The sequence below is a fragment of the Cebus imitator genome, unplaced genomic scaffold, assembly GCF_001604975.1.
Source record: "Cebus imitator isolate Cc_AM_T3 unplaced genomic scaffold, Cebus_imitator-1.0 Scaffold115, whole genome shotgun sequence".
Lineage (NCBI taxonomy): Eukaryota > Metazoa > Chordata > Mammalia > Primates > Cebidae > Cebus > Cebus imitator.
In genome coordinates, this window is record NW_016107430.1 from 4,489,219 (window position 1) to 4,510,380 (window position 21,162).

Genomic DNA, 21,162 nt, shown 5'->3' on the forward strand with positions numbered 1-21,162 from the left:
AAAAAAAAAAAAAAAAAAAAAAAAAAAAAAAAAAAAAAAAAAAAAAAAAAAAAAAAAAAAGAATGTAAAAACTTGCTTGAGAGAGGGAAAGAGAGCGAGGCTGATTAGCATGGTATTTAAGAGTATGGATGCAAGAGTCAGCCTGCCAAGGCTCAAATCCTGGCTGTCTCGCTTTAGCGGCTGTGTGACCTGGACAAGGTATTAAACCTCTTTGTTCCTCAGTTTCCCCATCTGTAAAATGAAGATGATAGCTCCTCCCTCCTCATAGGGTTGCTATGAGAATTAGATGGGTTAGTTAATACCAAAGACCCTAAGAGTGTCTAAAGCATGTAAGCAGTCTGTAAGCTTTATCTATTACTAGCAAATAACTACTTTTTGGAATGATTTTTTCTACCCTGGAAATTTCCCAGTGGCATTTGAGCTCTCCCTCTTCTCTCCCATTCTCCCAACTCTGACTTTTTTAGAGATAAATTCTTAATCTACCAAGTCAACTTTCTCCTGGTGTGGTTTGTACCATTCATTCATTCATTTGATAGAGCCTTGCTCTGTTGCCCAGGCTGGAGTACAGTGGCATGATCTCAGCTCACTGCAACCTCTGCCTCCCAGATTCAAGTGATTCTCCTGCATCAGCCTCCTAAGTAGCAGGGATTACAGACGTGCACCACCACAACCAGCTCGTTGTTGTTGTTGTTGTTTTAGTAGAGACTTGGTTTCTCCATGTTGGCGAGCCTGGCCTTAAACTCCTGATCTCTGGTGATTGACTCATCCTAGACTCCCAAAGTGCTGGGGTTACAGGCATAAGCCACTTTGCCTGGCAAGGTTTGTATGTTTTAAAAGTTTATTTTATTTTATTTTTTTTTTAAATAAGAAAGAAAAAAAGATTTGCCCTCTAGGATCCACATACTTTTTTTTAGAAGATCAAGAAAGAGAGGAAGTACTTTCTACTGTCTCAAGCAATAGCATGTCATGCCTGGCCCAAGTCCATCTGCATGGTTTGGTAATGAGGCCTTTACCCCAGTGTGTCATCTCGGGAGACCACTTTGCTTCTCCGTGCCTTAGTTTCCCTACCTTACCTTGGTGATCTGTTCCACTCCATTGTTATCTCCAGGAAAACAGGGTTTCTATCTTCTCCTCTCCTCCCCCAGGCCCAACCAGGGGCTACTCAGTAGACATTTGCTGAACACATGGATGAATGGAGATTTATGTCTCTGCTCGGCTGCCTTGTGTATTTCTTTGGAGTTTGAAATAAGATAACCAAAGTGAGACTAGGTTTAGAAAAAGTTTCCTTGAATGGAAGGGTTTTTGATTCCTGTCTCTTCCCTACTCTTTGATGGTGGCAAAATGCGATAAAATCTGAGGGTCGGATGAAATGAAACAGCTCATCAGGGCCCTCTGCCATCTGGGTAGGTGGTGATTAAAAATGGCAAGCCTCACAGCTTCCCTTGGAGGGCCGTCTGAGGCGCTGCTGAAGTGGATGCACAAAGAGGCTCGGCATTAGGGGTTGGCTGAGGGCTGGCAGGGCAGTTAGGGAACGTCTTTGAAAGCAGCACTCCCCAAGATCTCATTAAAATGCTTCCTCTGGCTGGATGCAGTGGCTCATACCTGTAATCCCAGCACTTTGGGAGGCTGAGGTGGGCGGATCTCCTGAAGTCAGGAGTTGGAGGCCAGCCTGGCCAACATGGTAAAACCCCATCTCTGTTAAAAATATAAAAATTCGGTGGCTCACGCCTATAATCCCAGCACTGTGGGAGGCCGAGACGGGCGGATCACGAGGTCAAGAGATCCAGACCATCCTGGTCAACATGGTGAAACTCTGTCTCTACTAAAAATACAAAAATTAGCCGGGCATGGTGGCGCACACCTGTAGTCCCAGCTATTCGGGAGACTGAGGCAGGAGAACTGCTTGAACCCAGGAGGCGGAGGTTGCTGTGAGCCGAGATCGCGCCATTGCACTCCAGCCTGGGTAACAAAGAGCGAAACTCCGTCTCAAAAAAAAAAAAAAAAAAAAAAAAAAAAAAAAAAAAAAAAAAAACAAAAAAAAAAAAAAAAAAAAAAAAAAAAAAAAAAAGGCTTCCTCCAGTGGACTGAGCTGGAAGAAAAGGGTATGGGAAGAGAGACAAGCTAAGTTTGGTAGGATACACTGAACTATGAATTTAGCGGCAATTAAAGAGGAAAGACTTGAGCAAGTGACTTTTTTTTTTTCCCCCTGTAGTTATCCTTTGTTCTTGGTAGTTAATTTATAATAAGCATAATCTTTGTCTACTAGCGGACTGTCCTGCCAGAATTGCATATATGTATTTTCATGACTATTCTTTTGCATTGAACAGGAATTCATCAGTGCCAGGATATTTTGTCTCTAGACATATTTTGGTTTTGTTGGTGTCTTCGCAAACCTCCCAGCCCCCACCACCCCTGCCTGGCATTTCTTTGAGAAGCCAGCAAGTATGAATTGTTAGCTCTTCCTCTGAAGTAGATAATGTAACAACTGGTTGATGTTCTTCTAGCAGCTGTGGGGTGTGCTGGAATCCTAGACCATACCTGCCTTGCAGTCCTCAAGATTGACAGAAGTGAGCTGACTTACCACCTGCCATTACACCAGCTAGCTCTTAAATGGGCAGGCCAAATCTGGCCCACCACCCATTTTCACAAATAAAGTTTTATTGGAACCCAGCTATACACATTCATTTATGTATGGTCTATGGCAGATTTTTTGTTATAACAGCAGAGTTGAGGAGTTGTGACAGAGGTTATAAGGGATGCAGAGCTGAGTGTTGACTACCTGGCCGTTGGTAGCAAAGGATGCTGACTCCTGTCATACATAATGACCCTACTGTGTGCCAGGCGGTGTTTTAGGCACTGGAGATGCAGCAGTGAACTTAACAAAGGGCTGAGTTGTGTAAACAGGTCAATTAGTGGTAAGTGCTGTGACTAAATAAAACAGCGAAGGCATGGAGACTGAAACAGTGAAAGTGGGAGTGTTATTTTAGGTAGCATTGGCAGACAAGGCCCTTGGGAATGCTCTCCAGGGACAGTGCTCCAGGTCGGGGGCACAGAAATGGCAAAGGCCTGGAGGCAGAAGCTGGCATGTGTCAGGAGTAGCAGGGAGGTCCAGGTAGACTGTTCAGGGCTAGCGGAAGGAGCCGAGGCTGGGCAGGCAGGAAGAGCAGATCCTGTGAGACTCTGGTAAGGACTTGGGCATTCATTCTGTGTGCAAGGGGAAGCCACAGTGGGGTTCTGAGCAGAGAGGACTTCTATGTAAGAGGCCCACCAGTTGCTGCATGGCATAGAGACAGCAGAGGGCACGGGTGATGGTGAAGAGGGCAGGTGGGAGCTGCCGTACTTACCCAAGGCCAGGGTGGTGGTGAGCGTGGTGGTGAGAAGTGGTTAGATTCCAGCTATGTCTTGAAGGATGAGCTATGGAACCTGCTGAAGATTGGCTTGTAGGAACTTCTGGGAAAGGACAATTAAGAGTAAGGCCAGGGCTTTTGACCTGAGCAAATACAAGCCTTTTCCTCTGATGGGAGAAGACTGGGAGGAAGAGCTTTGGAGGTGAAAATCAGCGTTTGGAAACCTTTCCACGTTCCCAAGCTGTCGTCTTCTCATACTCATTTGGGAAGGAGTTGGAGGAATTACTCCATCTACTTTACTGCTGCTTTTTTGGGGGTAATACAGGACTTGCGTAGTAGTTAAATCACCTGTGTTACAGATAGGAATCTAAACCAAATCTATGTTACTCAATCAGGAAATATATACAGGTAACCTGCCTTTCCTTCATTCTGAGACATAGTTCTTGTTCATATTTTAATGTTTGTAAAATCTGGATGCATTTAAATAATGTACATATTTAATATGATGGCATTTCATTCTTGAAAAGGGTGTTATTAATTGGTGTTGCATCTTACGGTTGTTAGACAGGAATTAAAGAAATATTGTAGGCATTATATATTGAGCTCTTTCGTGCCAAGAACTACAATGTATGTTATTTATCTACTGCCGTGTAACAAATTACCCCAGAATTGAGCAACTTAAAATAGCAAACATTTATAATCTCACAGTATCTGAGGGTCAGGAATCTGCAGTGGGGCTTATTAGCTGGTGGTTCCACTCAGGGTCCCTCATGTGGGGGAAGTTAAGGAGTTGTTCTGGACTGCAGTCATCAGAAAGCTTGGCCAAGGAGGAGCGTCTCCTTCTTCCAGGCTCCCTTGCAGAGTTGTTAGCTGGAAGTCTCGGCCCCTCTCCATGTGGGGCCTTCCAGAGGCTACCCGTGTCCACACAGTGTTGTAGCTGTCTCCTCCTGAGCTTGACCACCACTATTTCTTTTGGCTCTTAAAGTTCTCTTCTAGGTTTGTGATTTTTTTTTTTTTGACAGAGTCTCTCTCTGTCACCCAGGCTGGAGTGCAGTGGCACGATCTTGGCTCACTGCAACCTCTGTTTCCCGGATTCAAGTGACTCACCTGCTTCAGCCTCCCGAGCAGCTGGGACTACAGGCGTGTGACACCGTGCCCAGCTAATTTTTGTATTTTTAGTAGAGAAGGGGTTTCACCCTGTTAGTCAGGATGCTCTTGATCTTCTGACCTCGTGATCTACCCGCCTCGGCCTCCCAAGGTGCTGGGATTATAGGTGTGAGCCATTGAGCCTGGCCTAGGCTTGGAATTTTAAGTCAGGTTTCCAGATGAGGAAACTGAAGCTCAAGGAAGTTGGTTAGCTTTTCTCTCCCCAAGTTACAAATGCTAGTATTAGACTAGGGACCTGCCCCTGATCAACCTGACCAGAAAACCCTTGTTTTCTTTTCCATGGTCCCAAAGAGGGGCTCATGTTTCTCAAATGCTGCAATCTAGGATTGACTCCAGGAACCCCTTTCGGGTCATTACATTTCACCTCCACTGATGGAGTTGGTGTGGTCCGTGCTAATACTCACAGCTTTAAAACCATCTGATTGTCTCTGAGATGCATTTTCTCTCCACTTTCTCGGCCTCTAGCCGTGAAGGCTGGGGTGTCTTAGAGGCTGGGCTCTGTCCTCTGGGAAGGCTGTTGTCTCTGTGTCGCTGGCTAGCCTGGGGCTTAGGGGCAGTGAGAATCCCTGGCGGCTGTCCCTGCTGCGTTTACCACCTTGGCAACAAGCGCTGCTGTTGGCACCACTGCCAAGTCCTTAGTTGGGCGGTGACTTGGGTTGGGGGCCCCTACTTCATTCACATCATGAAATGGTCTTTTGCCAAGCCAAAACAGTGGCTGCTTTCTTTTCAGAAGGAAAGGTTGTTCATATATATTTTTTTAAATTAGAAAATGAATGCATGATCCTTACGGAAGGTTCAGAACATATAGAAAAGTGCAAATCAATGAATGTTTTGGTGTTTTATCATTTTTGTGTGCACATATATTGAAAAACAGAATTGGAAAAGAACCTGGAATTAGAATCATGCTGTGGTGCGTGCATGCGTGTGTGCTTTTGCATTTACTAGTACTTAGTAATAATTTTCACGTGTTACTAGATGGTTATAAAAACATGATTTTTAATTGGTGTCACATTCTGTCATCTCAATGCAAAATATAGATACATTTTAAGTACACCTTACTGCCAAGGACAAGATTTGGATGGTTTTATTTTGTTTTTCATTTATTTTTGAGACAGAGTCTTTCTCTGTTGCCCAGGCTGGAGTGCAGTGGCATGATCTCGGCGCACTGCAACCTCCGCCTCTTGGGTTCAGGAAATCCTCCTGCCTCAGCCTCCTGAGTAGCTGGGATTACAGGCACGTACCACCATGCCCAGCTAAATTTCTGTATTTTTAGTAGAGATGGCCAGGCTGGTCCTGAACTCCTGACCCCAAATAACCCACCCACCTTGGCCTCCCAAAGTGCTGGGATTACAGGCATGAGCCACTGCACCTGGCCTATTTTATTTTATTCTTTTGAGACAGTCTTGCTCTGTCGCCCAAGGCTGGAGTGCAACGGCAGGATCTAGGCTCACTGCAGTGTCTGCCTGAGACCATAATCTCTGCAGTCTCTGTCCGTAAGACCATAAAGAAAGAATAAGGATACTTTGGGAGGCCGAGGTGGGTGGGTCACGAGGTCAAGAGATCGAGACCATCCTGGTCAACATGGTGAAACCCCGTCTCTACTAAAACTACAAAAAATCAGCTGGGCATGGTGGCGCATGCCTGTAATCCCAGCTACTCAGGAGGCTGAGGCAGGAGAATTGCCTGAACCCAGGAGGCGGAGGTTGCGGTGAGCCGAGATCGCGCCATTGCACTCCAGCCTGGGTAACAAGAGCAAAACTCCGTCTCAAAAAAAAAAAAAAAAGGAAGGAATAAGGAGCTTGACAGGCCCCACACAGACTTGTTGCATCCCAGTTGCTTGGGGACCCTGAAGGCTGCATAACTCATAGCCCGGCCTCTGCCTGGAGGAGTGGGCTGGTGGTAGGTAATTCACTGACCTGGGAAGCTGTGTCTGCCCATCAGCCTCTCCATGTTGTTGGTGCTGAAAACCTCTCTTCCTCATTTTGGCCCCTGCTATGGCTTTTTATTCAAGGCTGTGGTTTGAGTTCTACCACAAAGCAGATAATGTGGCATGATCAGTTCACGCAGGGACTGCCCTGCCTCCACCTCCAGGAGCTGCCAAGATGGGGAAGGGCCCCATCCCTGAGCTTCCCTTTGTCTTCCTTGTTTCCTTTGCAAGGAGAGTCCTTTATTTGTTCTTTTAATGCAACTGGCCTCTGAAGAGGCTTTCCAGATCAATTTGGCTTGTCAGGGGTGCTAGGCTTAAGTTTTCAAGCTTCTAAAGAAGGGTGGGGGGAGAGGGGATCAGACCTTCTTTCTCTTTGTGGCTTTTAGAAGAAAATCACACACGTTAAAATAAATGATGCAAATATCTGTATTTTATGTATCAAAGAGACAAATGGCATAAATGCAGATTATAGGGTATTCCTCAGAACTGTCCATCACACAGGAGCTCCTGGGAAAGGCAAGCGGCTCAGGAGGTACCAGCCAGTTCCACTGAGCAGAGGCTGAGTGGTAGCTTCACATTTGGGCAGCCTCCAGGGGCTCGGCACATTTAGATCGTTGTCTCACGAATTGATTCAGGATTGTCTTAAAAGTCAACTCGGTTTCCAAGTGTTTCATCCTTGCACGCTTAAGAAAGTCAAAACCATTTCCATTTTCTTCTGTTCCATCTGCACTGACCAGCCTTCACCTCCTGCCTCCCGTGTGTGATGCTTTCTCTTCTGGTTGAAGGACTGGCGGAGTTGGTGTGGTCCGTTCCTCCCTCCCTCCCTCCCGCCCTCATGCCCTGTTCCTGTGGCCTGGACTTGCCCCGCTGTCATGGCTGATGGTCCGTGTGCAGGGGATTGAGTACAATTGCCCTGCTCCCAGGGCTTCTAACTTCTCAGCCTTTCACTTTCCAGCCTGCCATGATGCCAGTGTGTCCATTTTGTCCTCTTTGGGACATTTTCCTATAAGGAAAGATGCTCATGCACATGCGCAAAGGGGCAACTGCTGCCTTCCTGCGCTCAGTTGTCGGTAGGGATGCATCTGTGTCTCCATCCATGAGTCTACATCACCAGTTGAGGACCTTTGGGTCTCATGACTCCCGGAAACTTTTCCAGCTTCCCATGGTCTGTGCTCAGGGTGTATTCGGGGCCATGGCCTTCTGGAAAGCCATTTTCCCCGCTGAGATGGATTCCCCAAGGTCCCTGGCCTCCAGTGTGGTGGTGGCCCAGAAGTTCGTTGGTGACTGGGAATGGAATTGATTGCTATGAAGTCATGAGCCTGCCCAAAACTGGGCAGCAGAGGTGTTGGAACTCAGCACACCTGGGCTCGAGTGTGGGTTCCAGCCATTCCTAGCTTGTGGTCTTTGAGTGATAATGACTAACATTTCTTGACCATATGCCCTAGCTTGGCTTACTTTAACTCTTGGCCACTTAGTCCTTGTAGTGGCCCTTTGAGAAAGGTATAATTCTTACCTTACTAGGCTTCAAAGAAGCTCCGATCCATGAAGCTAGTAAATGATGGGCCACTGTGCAAGACCATGGAGTTGGCCTCCAGACACACCTCCTCCCAGCCATACACCTCACTACCTTAACCTTGTGCTGTAACTTTTGCCAATACAGCCAAAGATTCATTTCCCAGAGCCTCTACTTCCCCATCTGCAGAATGGAGGGACAGTGTCAGTACCGCAGGGCTCTATGGAGGCTAAAATGAGATGAATCGTAATGGATCAAGTCCTGGCACTAACAGGTGTTCGTTCCTTTCTTTTGTTGCCCTGGAACAAAGGGTGGGGCATGAGAGATAGAGAGACCTTGATGTCCTGCCTGGCAGCCTTGATCATAAAGAGGGCAGGGCCAGGAAGGGAAAATGGAGGGGATCCCCGTATGGTGGCTGTGTCATTTTACCACGGAAGCCTCCCCAGAAATGGCCTGTGGTTCTGGGGGGTGGGAGGGTGGTGTGACACTGGGAAATGCTCTCAGGTAGACACTTGAGTCTTGATTGGGGTGGAGATTGGGTACTTGACCTTCCGACTCTGGGGTAGATGTGGAATTGGACCATAGGGACCGAGCAAGTCAGCTGTCTGCTGATTTCCAATGTGCCAGACATTCTTATCAGCGCATCTGAGCCCAGCAGCAGGGAAGTCCAGTCCCTCGTCACTATTCCCATCTTGGCTGCTCCTCCTTGGCTTGAAGGCCTGCCATTCGCACCTGGAGGGAGCCTCAGCAGGAATATAGGTTCACCTCCTCCGACCTCGGATCTGCATTGCTCCGCCAGTATCCATTCTGTCTTGGGTTGTGCTCAAGTGTGGGTCCATGTAGAGAAATTCAGGTGCTGCCCCAGGGCTGGTGTGACAGAGCTGCTGGACCTTTCCCCAGCTCTCTTCTTTTTAGAAGATGGATGGTATGAGAGTGGAGAGGCTCCCCAGTCAGAACCAGGACTGGGGTGGGTCAGGGAAGGAGGTCAAATCTGGACAGACCTGGGAAGGATGCTGGCGGCTCAGTGTGGCCCCAGCATCACCTTGGAGCGTGTGGGAAATGCAGAAGCTCAGACTGCGCCCAGACCTTGGAGTCAGAATCTGCATCCTATCCAGCTCCCAGTGCTGTGTATACAGAGGGAACGTCTAAGAAGCACTGCCTTTCACTTCCTTCAGGGCTGAGAAGAACTGGGGCCTGCCCTTCTATCTACCCACCTGCATTTAAAAGAAAGGTAATTATGTATTTAGAAGATTGAAGTGAGTTAAGCTGAACTAAAGTGGGGGAAAGCCAAATGGTCCCTGAGTGAGAAGTGGGGTCCTCACACTGCCACCTGGCTGGGGACCCGGTACCATTTAAGGCCAGGATGTCCTGTGTATGACCAGGCTCGTGTTGCCAGTCTGTCGGCCCCTCTGCCAAAATGAACCTTCCTCCTCCACTCCCTGGTACGTTCTACTGATAACATTACTTCCCGGAGAGTGTTTGTAGCAAGTGGTAGCTCTAGGTAAATAGGTTTGTTGTCTACTTTTGCTTTTCTTGCTTATATTGTACGCCTTAGTGTGTTTTTTCTTGCTTTATTTTTTTGGATAATGGCAAAATCACCGCTTGTGGGCACCGCCACAGACAATACAAAAAGCCATTTGAAAAGAGCTTTATGTCAGCACAGAGTACTTGGACTTGAAGACCTCCAGGGAACTGCCTTTATCGCTCATCTTTTCTCTCTCACTCTTTTTTCTTCCTCTTTCTTTTCTTCCTCTCCCTCTTCCTCCCGTCCTTTTTCTCTTTTCTTCCTTCTAACTTGTCATGGAACCACAGTGAGCTACTATTGCCCTATTTTCGGCTGATTTGCATGTTAGAGAGAGCAGAGTAATTGGTGTTTAACCAGAACAAAAGAGGATCTGTTTTCTAAAAGAAAAAGAATTTTTGAAGTAGACCCTATTGCATCTACTGCCTTTGTGTCTCCTCTGATTAGGAATTGAATAGGATGGCCCCGTAATGAGAATGTGGGAGATACTGCTTTGGTTGTGATGCTTTTTGAGCTAATTGGTTTGAAAATTATATTTGATGTGGATCTGGGGGATGTTGGCAAAACACCTCTTTGGGATATGGACATCCTGTCCCTCCATCAGCAGGAGGATGGGTAGTGAGAGGCAGGCTTGGAACGCTGTTTACCTTCCTAGTTGAATGCTCTGAGAGGCCACCCCTGAGATTTTGATCTTTCTCCAAATCTTCATGTTGGTCTGTACCGGGATGAAGAAAGCTGGGGAGCACTGGAGGATAAAGTTTAGTAGAAAAGTTTGTAGCTCGTGATTTGACTTCTCGTCTATTTTAGCGAAGACGTGAAGTTGAAGAATGACTTTTCCTCTTGGTCAGAGGGAGATCTAAATCTGGACTAGAAAATTGAGAGAGGGTATTAGTTGTCCATTCTTCCAGACTGTCTATTCTTCATTTTATATGCAGAAATCACTTTGTCATCTCACAGTGACAATCTCTTTCTTCTGGAGTTAACTGGCATGGTATCATGTCTTTTTGTGAAAATTAAGTGAATTTTTGAAGACTTTCAGTAATGTTTCAGTGACCACAAAACTATCTTAAAAAATTAGAAACTGAAACACCACTCCATGAACTTTGAACGATTGAAGGGGAAAATGACTTATAATCACATCACTCTAAATAACAGCTGTTTTTGATTTTAGTGTATTAATATTACCCCATCTTTTGCTGTTATAATTCTTACTTACATACACACACATTTTGAAATGGTCATTGATTACTTTGGGGATTATGTTTAAGCAAATATTTATTTAATAATACCAGTTAAATAGTTCTGTGACCTTGATTTCTTTTCTGAGGTCACCCAACTTTGCAAAAGTTCAGTAATAATCTTGCAAAATCTGATACCAGGTTTAAAAAAAAAGAGATATGGGTCATCATGACTTCTCCCAGAAAATGTGACTGCAATCAATTTCACTCTCTGTATGCCTGTTTGTTACTTTATCTTTTTGCACAACCTGTGAGGTGGGGAATGGTTAAACCCTCTTGACCCACTTTGCAATGAGGAAATGGAGCTAAGCTTAGAAGGAGGACGTGAGCTGAGATGAGCAAAGTTCTAAGCCAGGAGATGCAGTCCCCAGCTTTATCTACCAAATCACTGTCTTTCCTTCTCTCCTTTTTGCTTTTTGTTTGTTTGGAGGTAATTTAAAACTCACAGGAACGTTTTTCAGGATAAGTTCAAAGAACATCCTTGTACACTCCACTCACATATGTCCTTTATCAGCATTTTACCCTCTGCTCAATCAGCTGCTCTCTTTTTCTCTACTAGGGTTTTTTCCTTGAGTCATTAGGGAATAATTGTACGAGTCGTGACCCTCCACTCCTAAATACATCAGTGTTCCCAATGGGGATATTCCCTTACCAACTTCAGTCCAGTTATGAACTTCAGAAATTTCACATTGATACAGCACTTTTATGTAATCTACCATGTGCATTTCAGTTTTGTCAATTGCCCCAGTCTGTCCTTTACAGAATTCTTTTTCCCTCAAGTGCAGGATATAATGGAGGATCAGGTATAACATTTAGGTTTTTTTTTTTTTTTTTTGATGTCTCTTTTGTCTGCTTTAACCTGGAATATTTCCATAGCCTTTCTTTGCCTTTTATGACATTGCCATTTATAAAGAATACAATCCTCCCCCCCTTTTTCCCAATAGAACATTCTTGTCTAGTATTTCCTCATGACTGGATTCAAGTTATGCTTTCCTGGCCGGAACACCATGTAAGTGTTTCTGTGTCCTTCTCAGGGCGTCGCATCTGGAGCACCTGATGTCCATCGGCCTCTCTTTTGATCACCTGGTCAAGGTGTTGTTAGATTTCTCCACTTTGTAGTTATTATGTTTTCTCTTGCAACAAAGAAGCAGTCTGTGGGGCGACACTTTAAGATGTTCCTTGATTCCTCTGAGAGCTAGCATTCACTGATGATTCTTACCTGATCAGATATTTACAATAATGGTTACAAAATACCTTTCTGACTCCTACGTCCTGTCTTTGTTTACCACTTGGCCCTTGGCATCTAAGGTAAGCAAGAGCCCTTCTTTCTTACTCATTAATTTTAAAATCTATTTCTTATAGATATGGACTTATGGAGACTTGTATTTCAATGGCTTATAATCATTACTGTACATAACAGTTTTGGTGCTCAAATTGGCCCTAACTTGAAGTAGAGGCCCTTCATTCTGATTCCCTACAGCATGATCCTGCCCCGGGGTTTTTTAAAAGTACTTCCTTACTTTCTGGCATAACAAGATGTTCCAAGCTCATCTTGTGTCTCCCCTGCCGCAAACCTGGAGTTAGTAACTTCTCTAAGGAGCTGGGTTCTCGTAGTGGGAATTGGATTTAGAGACCAAGATACAAAGGTTAGAATGTCTGTGCTCATTGCTACTGGAGTGTCTTCGCTTCTAGTCCATTTTGTTGGAGAGTTCTAGGAAACATGAGTGTACACATACACACAGATATATGGGCATGTCCACGCATCATATACATATGTATTTTGGAAATCATGGGTTCACTGCACACACCTCCAATGGTAGCTCATCTGCACAGGGTTCTTTGTTGCTGCCCCTGTTCCTTATCTGTACCACCCTTCCATGGTCGTAAGCCTGGCTCTCAACATCAGCACAGTTACTAGTTTGCTCAATCCTGAATACATTAAAATAGAACCAGAGCGGCTTGCCCACTCCGCCACAAAAGACTGGCTTACTAAAAAGGTTTCAGGTTTTGTTTGCATTTCTCTCACATCCACCCACTGCCCCCATCCCATCTAAAGACCGAGGGTGCGTAGTTCGGCCGTGTGTTCCTCAGCCATTTAGAGTCCCTCTTTTCTCTCCCTCCCACCTGCACTGTGGTTATGGTTTGCTTTCGGTTTCAGGGTTTTCTTCCTCTCCCCTTCCCATCCTGTTAATTTAATATTATTTAACATGTGGGACAGTAATGTGTGTTTAAAAGGTGACTGAGAGAGGCCCTACTGCCATATCTACATGGCCCCTTTCCTGTCTCCCAACCCCTGAGAGGTCACCAGCCTCACTCTTTTCTGGTTTGTCTTGTGTTTCTTTTTGTACAGATAAACAGTTATATGTATATTTTCTTATTTCCCCTTCTTTTCTTATGTAAAAGGGACTGTAGTATATACTCTTTAAAGCATCTTATTATTTTTAAAAGTTAACTAAAGCCTGGCCAGATGTGGTGGCTCATGTCTGTAATCCCAGCACTTTGGGAAGCTGAGGCGGGTGGATCACCCTGAGGTCAGGAGTTCAAGACCAGCCTGGCCAACATGGTGAAACCCCAGCTCTACTAAAAGTAAAACAATTATCTGGGCATGGTGGTGCATGCCTTTAATTCCAGCTACTCAGGAGGCTGAGGCAGGAGAATCGCTGAACCCAGGAGGTGGAGGTTGCAGTGAGCCGAGATCATACCTCTGCCCTCCAGCCTGGGTGATAGAGTTGGACTCTGTCTCAAAATAAATAAATAAATAAATAAATGAAGTCTGACTTTATTCCAATTTCCTTAGTTTTTCGTTACTGTCCCTTTTCTATACCAGGACATTTACATTTAGTAGTCCTGTTGCCATAGGCTCCTCTTGGCTGTGACAATCACTCCTTATTTTTTGAAATGTATCAATAGGTAAGTAGTGGTTGGAGGAGAAGGAGAAAGAGAAAGGTCAAAGGCGAGAGATGAAAAATGTTAGGTCCATATCCTGCAAATGTTGTTATTTATCACTTCTGTGATTTTCCCTGTAGCCTCATGCTACATGTGTTATTATTCACTTAATACTTTTTTTGTTGATTTATTTTATGACCATAATAACATTTTATAAGGAAACTTTACATAGTTACTATAAATGAGAAATCACTTGCTCACTTGTATTTCTTGAGAATTGCATAGAAATTGCAGCCTTTTTTAAGTTTAAAAAGTTTAACAGTGAAGTAACTCCTTCTCATCCTTATTTTTAACAGAACTTGAGACATGTAAATAACACATGGTGGGGACTGATTACTTTCTTAATGAAAATGTAAACCATGAATGTATCGATCCTACCCCTTGATCTGATAGTGAGCAATAAATTAAGGCCGGGCCTTCTAGGAGTTTGAGAAAGAGCTGAGTCTTATGGATAAATAAAATAAAAATGTGAATAACCAGCTGGATGAGTTAAATGCTTTTAAGAACAATAAATATTCTTTCTTTTTTTGTTGTTTAAGTCATTAACAGAACATTTTGCAAAGTGTCTTTTTTATTTTTTTGAGATCCAGGCTGGAATGCAGTGGCATGATCGTGGCTCATGGTAGCCTCGTCACTCCTGGGCTCTAGAGATCTTCCCATCTCAGCATCTTGTGTAGCTGGAACTACAGGTGCACGCCACCATCCTTGGCTAACTTTCTATTTTTTGTAGAGATGGGGTTTTGCCATGTTGTCCAGGCCGGTCTCAAACTCCTGAGCTCAAGCAATCCACCGGCCCCGGCCTCCCAAAGTGCTGGATTACAAGCGTGAGCCACCGTACCCAGCCAAAGTGTCCCATTTTTACAAAACCTAAACAAAATAGGTAACCGAACAGAGAAGGCTAAACATACATGTATATTTGTGTGTGTGCACACTGTAAATTTACCCTGGTTATCTTTTTTTTTCTTACACTAATTTATACATTTTAATTGGTTGCATATATTAACATGTACTATAAGATTCTTTTCTAAGAAGCATTACATAATAAATGGATACTGTAAAAAGATCTGATTAGTTAAAAGTAACAAGCATTAACAGATAGATACATACAAAACTCAGCCTGATCAGACTGGGTGTGAGCCTGTAATGGGGCATGGGGCACCAGCCTTCCCAAGGGGTAGCCTTCAAGGAGGGAGGGGGAAGGGTTAAGGTAATGCCTTCAAGATTGAGGGCTGCATCCTAGGCAGATCAAACACGTATCAGTTATGCTTCTGTCTTTTCATAGAGTTCCAAATAGAAAATTTCCCAGCACTCTACTGTAGCGACTTCTTAATTAAGCAGCTATTAGTTAATATTCCTCTTCACCATTGTTCCTGGAAATGAATTCTAGAAGTCCTGGCCCTTAGGTTGCCACAGACAAGGATGCAGCATGTTTTGGACTAGCATTGTAGAAAGAAGTGGGAATTATCAGAGCGGTGTACCATCTTACCAAAGATTTGAATTATGAGACCTGTATTCCAAAATAGCTCTTTTAAAATGATCTTAACTAACGTTATTTCAAAATAATGAGTTCGGCATTATAGTGCTACTTTTCAAATTTTAAGTGAAGAAAAGAAACACATCTACCCGTCATCCTGACTGTGGGTCTCATTGCTTTCCAGCCCCATACCTGTGTGTTGAAACCTCTCCGTGTGGGCGTTGTCGGAGTACAGCTGTATGAGCTCCTGTCTTGAGTTTCTTGCTCAGCATTAGGTGTGTTGAAACCCATGGCACTTATACTGGAGTTGTTGTTCTTCACAGTTGTACATATGATGTTCAGTGAGGTCACTCCCTGGGGTTTCTATCCCGCTGGAAGCAAGGAAGTGGAGATTTTGTCCTGGTTTCTCTAGGTAGAGTAGGTTTGTCTCTAGATTCTCCACAATACCTGCTTCTGTGGAATTGGCTGGAGTCGATGATATTAGCAGTTCCTTCTCAAGTCATCTCAATGATCCTTCAGTCTTTTTCAGGATGTCGGGTTTCCGCATATCTGTTTCTTTTTTTTTCTGTTCACTGAACCAACACTCAGAGGCTGTGCCCTTTGCCAGGCCCTGGGCTGGCTACGGCGATAGAGTGGTGAGCAAGGTGAGTGCATTTGGCCTCTGCCTCCGGGAGCTCACAGGTCATCTGCACAGTTGTGCTGCGAATGCCCTTGTGCTGTGCTGTGCATCCAGCCTTTCTCAGCTGCTCATGGACGCACACATTGCAATAGAAGTGGAGAGAAGGTGATGTGACTGTAGGAAGACTCTAGAATCTGCTCTGCCTTCTGAAATGCTAAGTTCTTTGCATGCTTTGGCACATTCCTAGTGGTACATGTTGCTTGTGATACATCTCACCACCTATGGTAGTCTAAGGAGGTTGAGGGTGGTTAGACTGGGGGTTGAGTTGGGAGTCACAGGAGGCAGGCGGGGAGTGATGGACATCTGGGTTGTCCTTTGGGACACGAGACCACTGCTTAGTTTCAGGAGTTCCAGTGTTTATCTGACTTCTTTACCCAGGGAAGACGACTTATATAGTTCGGATATGTGTCTTCTCCAGATCTCATGTTGAAATGTGACTTGCAGTGTTGGAGGCAGGGCCTAGTGGGAGGTGTTAGATCAAGGGGGCAGAGCCCTCAGGAATGACTCAGTGCCATCCCCTTCGTGATGAGTGAGTTCTCACTCTATGAGTTCTCATGAGAGCTGGTTGTTTAAAAAGCTTGGCATCTCTTCCCTCTCTTTCTTGCGCCCTTTCTTGCCATGTGATACATCAGTTCTCTTTCCCTTCCCCCATGATTAGAAGCTTCCTGAAGCCCTCGCTGGAAGCCAAGCAAGATGCAGGTACCAGGCTTGTACAGCCTGCGGAACCGTGAGCCAAATAAACGGTGTTCTAGCTTCTTAGCTTTCTGTTACTCTCTGAATTAGGAGAGATCTGATATTATTTACACTCATGCCTGTTAACTCTCCGAGCTGCTGCCCAAGCCTTTCATCTGAAAATTGTGGACTGAAATTGTGGATCTCTGGTTTAAAAGCTTCAGGTTCTGGCCGGTAGACCAAGGAGATATTTAGGGGCACCGAGAAACCTTTTTGAAGTTCCTGAAATCAGAGCAGTCTCAGGCTGCCCTCCTCCATGGTTCCTGCCTAACCACTCTTTTCTTCTGCTGTGGGGTTGGAAGTCTGGGATGAGGACTCCAGGCTCTCGGCTCGGAGCCCTTTCCTCTCCTATTACTGGGATTCTCCTCTGCTCACTGCCCCTTTTGATGGTCACTGCTGCCTGACTCCTGACCCAACAGCCCAGGGATTTTCTGTGTGTGTGTATGTGTGTGTGTGTGTGCGCGTGTGTGTGTGCGCGCGCGTGCGTGTGCACGCACGTGCTTCTGCCCCTGAGCTCGCTAGAGGGAGTGTAGGGGAGCAGACCTGGAGAGTGAACACCCATGAGAAGCATCTGGTAAGCCCAAAGGTTCTCCATTTGTCACAGCTAGGGAGTGACATTTAAATCTTCTTCTTGCTTAACATTTATGAGTGATCCTGATGGTGATCAAAGAAATAAAGGAAGGCTGTCAACATAGGTGTGTGTCCATTATGTGTACTGGGGGAAGAAAGAAGAGGAAAAACGAAATACTTGAATGATCTGCTTTAGAATTATGTACATTTGTGTCTAAGTACCATGTCATGAATAATAGTGCTGTGAATATGTAAGGAGATGAACAGACCACCTTTTATCAGCCTTACGACAGGAGTCTTGGTGGTATCCTGCACATGTGTGCTTAGGTCCAGCCTGTCTGCTAACAACCAGGAACCACACAGGAGGGAATGAGAGTTAACACTGGTCATGGTGAGCTTAGCAAGCAGATAAACTTGGAAATTTTTTCTCCTGGAAGCTTTTTAAAGCCAATTTCAGGAACATATATACTGAAAAACCCAAAGGAGGGGTGAGGGGTGGGAAGCCAAGAAATAATTTTTTACTCTAAGAATATTCTAGAACCCAGTAGTACCTGAAAAATCTCTCAAACACATCCTCCTGTGCTGCCCTTTCGGAAGGATTAAAGCATATCTGGTGACTCCAGTAGATGTCATCTGATGGGTTCTTACTGCCTGGCGCTGCGTGAATTATAAATGAACCATATGGAACCACTTTATATTAAGTAACTTATGTGTTCCAATGATAGTAATTTAGGTTGTAATCTTCTCAAAATCTGTTGTTGATGACTGGTGTGTTTTCATCTGCGGTTGTAATGCTCCAAAGCCTATTGTTTTTTGTTTGTTTGTTTTTTGTTTTTTTTAAGAAGCAGTTTTGCGCTTGTTGCTCAGGCTGGAGTGCAATGGCGCAATCTTGGCTCACCACGCTCTCTGCCTCCCGGTTGAAGTGATCCTCCTGCCTCAGCCTCCCAAGTAGCTGGGATTATAGGCATGCGCCACCATGCCCAGCTAATTTTGTATTTTTAGTAAAGATGGGGTTTCTCCATGTTGGTCAGGCTGGTCTTGAACTCCTGACCTCAGGTAATCTGCCTGCCTCGGCCTTCCAAAGTGCTGGGATTACAGGCATGAGCCACCACACCCGTCCCCAAAGCCTATTGTTAACTCTGTGTGTGTGTGTGTGTGTGTGTGTGTGTGTGTTCATAGAAGGATGTTACCGTGGACCATATTTCATGGGCTGATAGCTTTTATTTTTTTGCCTTAGAGTCCAGACACAGTGCTCTGGAATAGCTGTTTTAGGGAGTAGTATGTTTATCTGTCCTACACGAATGCCAATTTTCGGTTTGTCCAAGGAAAGGATGTGTCTGGAAATACTTGGAGTGCTGGATGGCCTCTCCATGTGATTGGCCTTTGGAGACCGCCCATTGCCTTAGGATAAAGTCCAAGCGCCTTCGCTCTGCCTGGAGGGCGGCTGTCCTATGTTCCTCCCTCCTCCCCAGCACCGTCACTTCTCCCTCTTACAATCCCCCACTCTGAGCCAGTGGCAGTGCCCTGATCATATTGGCTGTTTATGCTTCCCTGTCTTTGCACAGGAGATTCCTGTCCGGGAAAACGCTCACCTCCATCTTGTCAATTTGGCTTCAGTATCACCTGGTCGCTGAGCACCTCCTGATCCCCTCTTCCTCCTCCTGAGCCTGCTAGGCTGAGCTCCTGTCTGTCAATACCCACAGCACGTTCTAGACTTTTTGTTTGCCCACTGTAATCATATCAGCTAGCGGCTCTGTAGGAAACAGACACCTCATGGAAGGGGGTACTTGAAAAGATTGAACAAGGGGATTGTTTACAGAGGTGTAGACTGGGTTAAAGGTTCAGCAAGGGAGGATGAAGCTCCTTAGTGTTGTCAGTGATGCTAAGCAGGTACCAACCCTAGGCCTGACGGGGCAAGAGGAGGGAGCAGGTTGGAGTTCAGCTGTTGTTGGGGTTCCCAGCTGGAGCTGTGGCTGAGGAGGAGGAGGGAGGCCCAGCAAGCAAGGATCGGGCCGTCACTGCCTCAACTTCTCTCTTCCCTCCTTCTCTTGATGGTATCTTCCATTGGCCAAGCCTAACTGGATACCAGGAGACCGTTCTGTAGAGGTCAGTCTTGCAAGGCACAAGCAGGGAGGAAAAGAGCAGACGATGGTTCAGCAGGGTCAAGCAGAGAATAACTAGCACACCTAACTTCTCCTGTGTGAGTGTAGGCGCGGTAAGGGCACCAGCCATGTCATTCCTGTATTCCCAGGGCCCATCATAGTGGGGTGCTGGGACTAGGGCTTAGTTCCCCTCCCCAGTCCTCATCAACATCTCCCAGCCACCACAAATAAATAGGCCATCTAAGCCAAAACTGATTGCTTGTATAGCTTTAAGACAAATCCTCAGCTCCCTGCCCCTTCCCACTTAGAAGGGTGCTACTCTTAAGCCCCTCCTCTACATAAATTCTGGAGCCTCCACCTACCTAGCTCAATGCCTGATCCAAAGTTTGTGTGCATGGCTGGGTGCACATGGCTCACGCCTGTAACCCCAGCACTTTGGGAAGCTGAGGTGGGCAGATCATCTGAGGTCAGGAGTTTGAAACCAGCCTGGCCAATGTGGTGAAACCTCATCTCCACTAAAAATATAAAAATTAGCTGGGTGTGGTGGCGCATGCCTGTAATCCCAGCTAGTTGGGAGGCTTAGACGGGAGAATCGCTTGAACCCAGGAGGTGGAGGTTGCAGTGAGCTAAGATTGCACCACTGTGACACACACACACACACACACACACACACACACACACACAGTTTGTGTGCAGTGTATACTTGATGGAATGAATGAATGGATGGATGAGTGAGACAGTGAATGGATGAGAACATACATCATGTGAAGAAACACTGAGAGGAAGGTGTGATGCAGGTCAGCTTCTCATTCTTTGGTTCCCTTTCATATTCATAAGGTACAGGAGGCACTGGATGTGAGTCCCAGGAAGGTCAGCCTTTCCTGTCTCTTTGGTTTGCTGTTGACTTCCAGCACAGTGAGTGTCTGCACATAGTAGGCACTCAACAAGTATATGTCACACAAATGAATCTGGATGTTAGGTCATGAACCTGGATGGTTTCTTCTTTAACAGTGTACTCTGAGGTTCACCAGTGTGTAAAGTCTTGGGCAACCATCTCTCTTTTGGGATCTAGGACCATTTTGGTATTTTTCTCAAGCAGAGAAATCTGTGGCCGCCCTTCCTATTTATTCTTTTGATTTCTGGAACTTAGATGTCTGAATAGAGGACTCTATGTTTGTTCCTTTTAGAAAGGAAGTAGGTAAGGAAATAGAGCTCCAAGACCTTGGTGGAAAACAGAAGGGAGGTAGATGAAGAGGAGCTCCTAGGCAAAGGAGGGTGGAACCCTGATTCCTAAATGGGAACAGGTTTGTTCCAACTCACACACTGAGCAGCTCTGGGTTTCTTCTTGCTCTTCCATGCTCACAAAAGTCTGTGACTTTAGGATGAGGTATTGACAGACCCTGGAAGAAACATAAAAGGTAGGGTCAGGGGGATAAATGTCAGCCAGTCCCTGAATAACTGTCACTTTAGGGTTTTGAGTCTTGAAGGAGCCAATTTCTTGTGTTCAAGCTTCTTGGTCTCTTCTTGGTCCATGTGGATTTAACTTGGATGGAATCCCCCTGGCTACCAGTTTGCCTTGGCCAGAAGGGCTCCTCCTGGCCCCCTCTGCTGCTTCAGCCCTGCTGGGCGCTGAGCAATTTCACAGGGTGCTGTTAAGGATCAGGGTGTGGAGAGCAGGAAATTAGTAATGACTGGACTGGGTGAGGGTGGCTCTTGTAATTTTAAAGAAATGTTTAAAAATTAATTGGTTCTCCGCTCTGCAGCTTTATTCTGTTGAAACCAGAAAGAAAAGTCAAGATGGAGAATTTCCCACTGTGACGCCTTTTATTTCTGGAAAGTTGAGTCATTTAATGATGATTTGAATATCAACAGTTCACTGGCCCATCTTTCCCCAGATAGCTCCCAGAAATGTACTCTCCTCCGGAGAAGTACACTTTTCATTCTT

At 45.4% G+C, this 21,162-nt stretch overlaps 1 protein-coding gene across 9 annotated transcripts in view; it reads left to right on the top strand.

Annotated features, from left to right (window-relative positions):
• The window catches only part of MSI2 (musashi RNA binding protein 2), a 433,947-nt gene that overhangs the window by 77,296 nt on the left and 335,489 nt on the right, over positions 1-21,162 (top strand). The gene's annotated exons all lie outside the window — the stretch shown is intronic.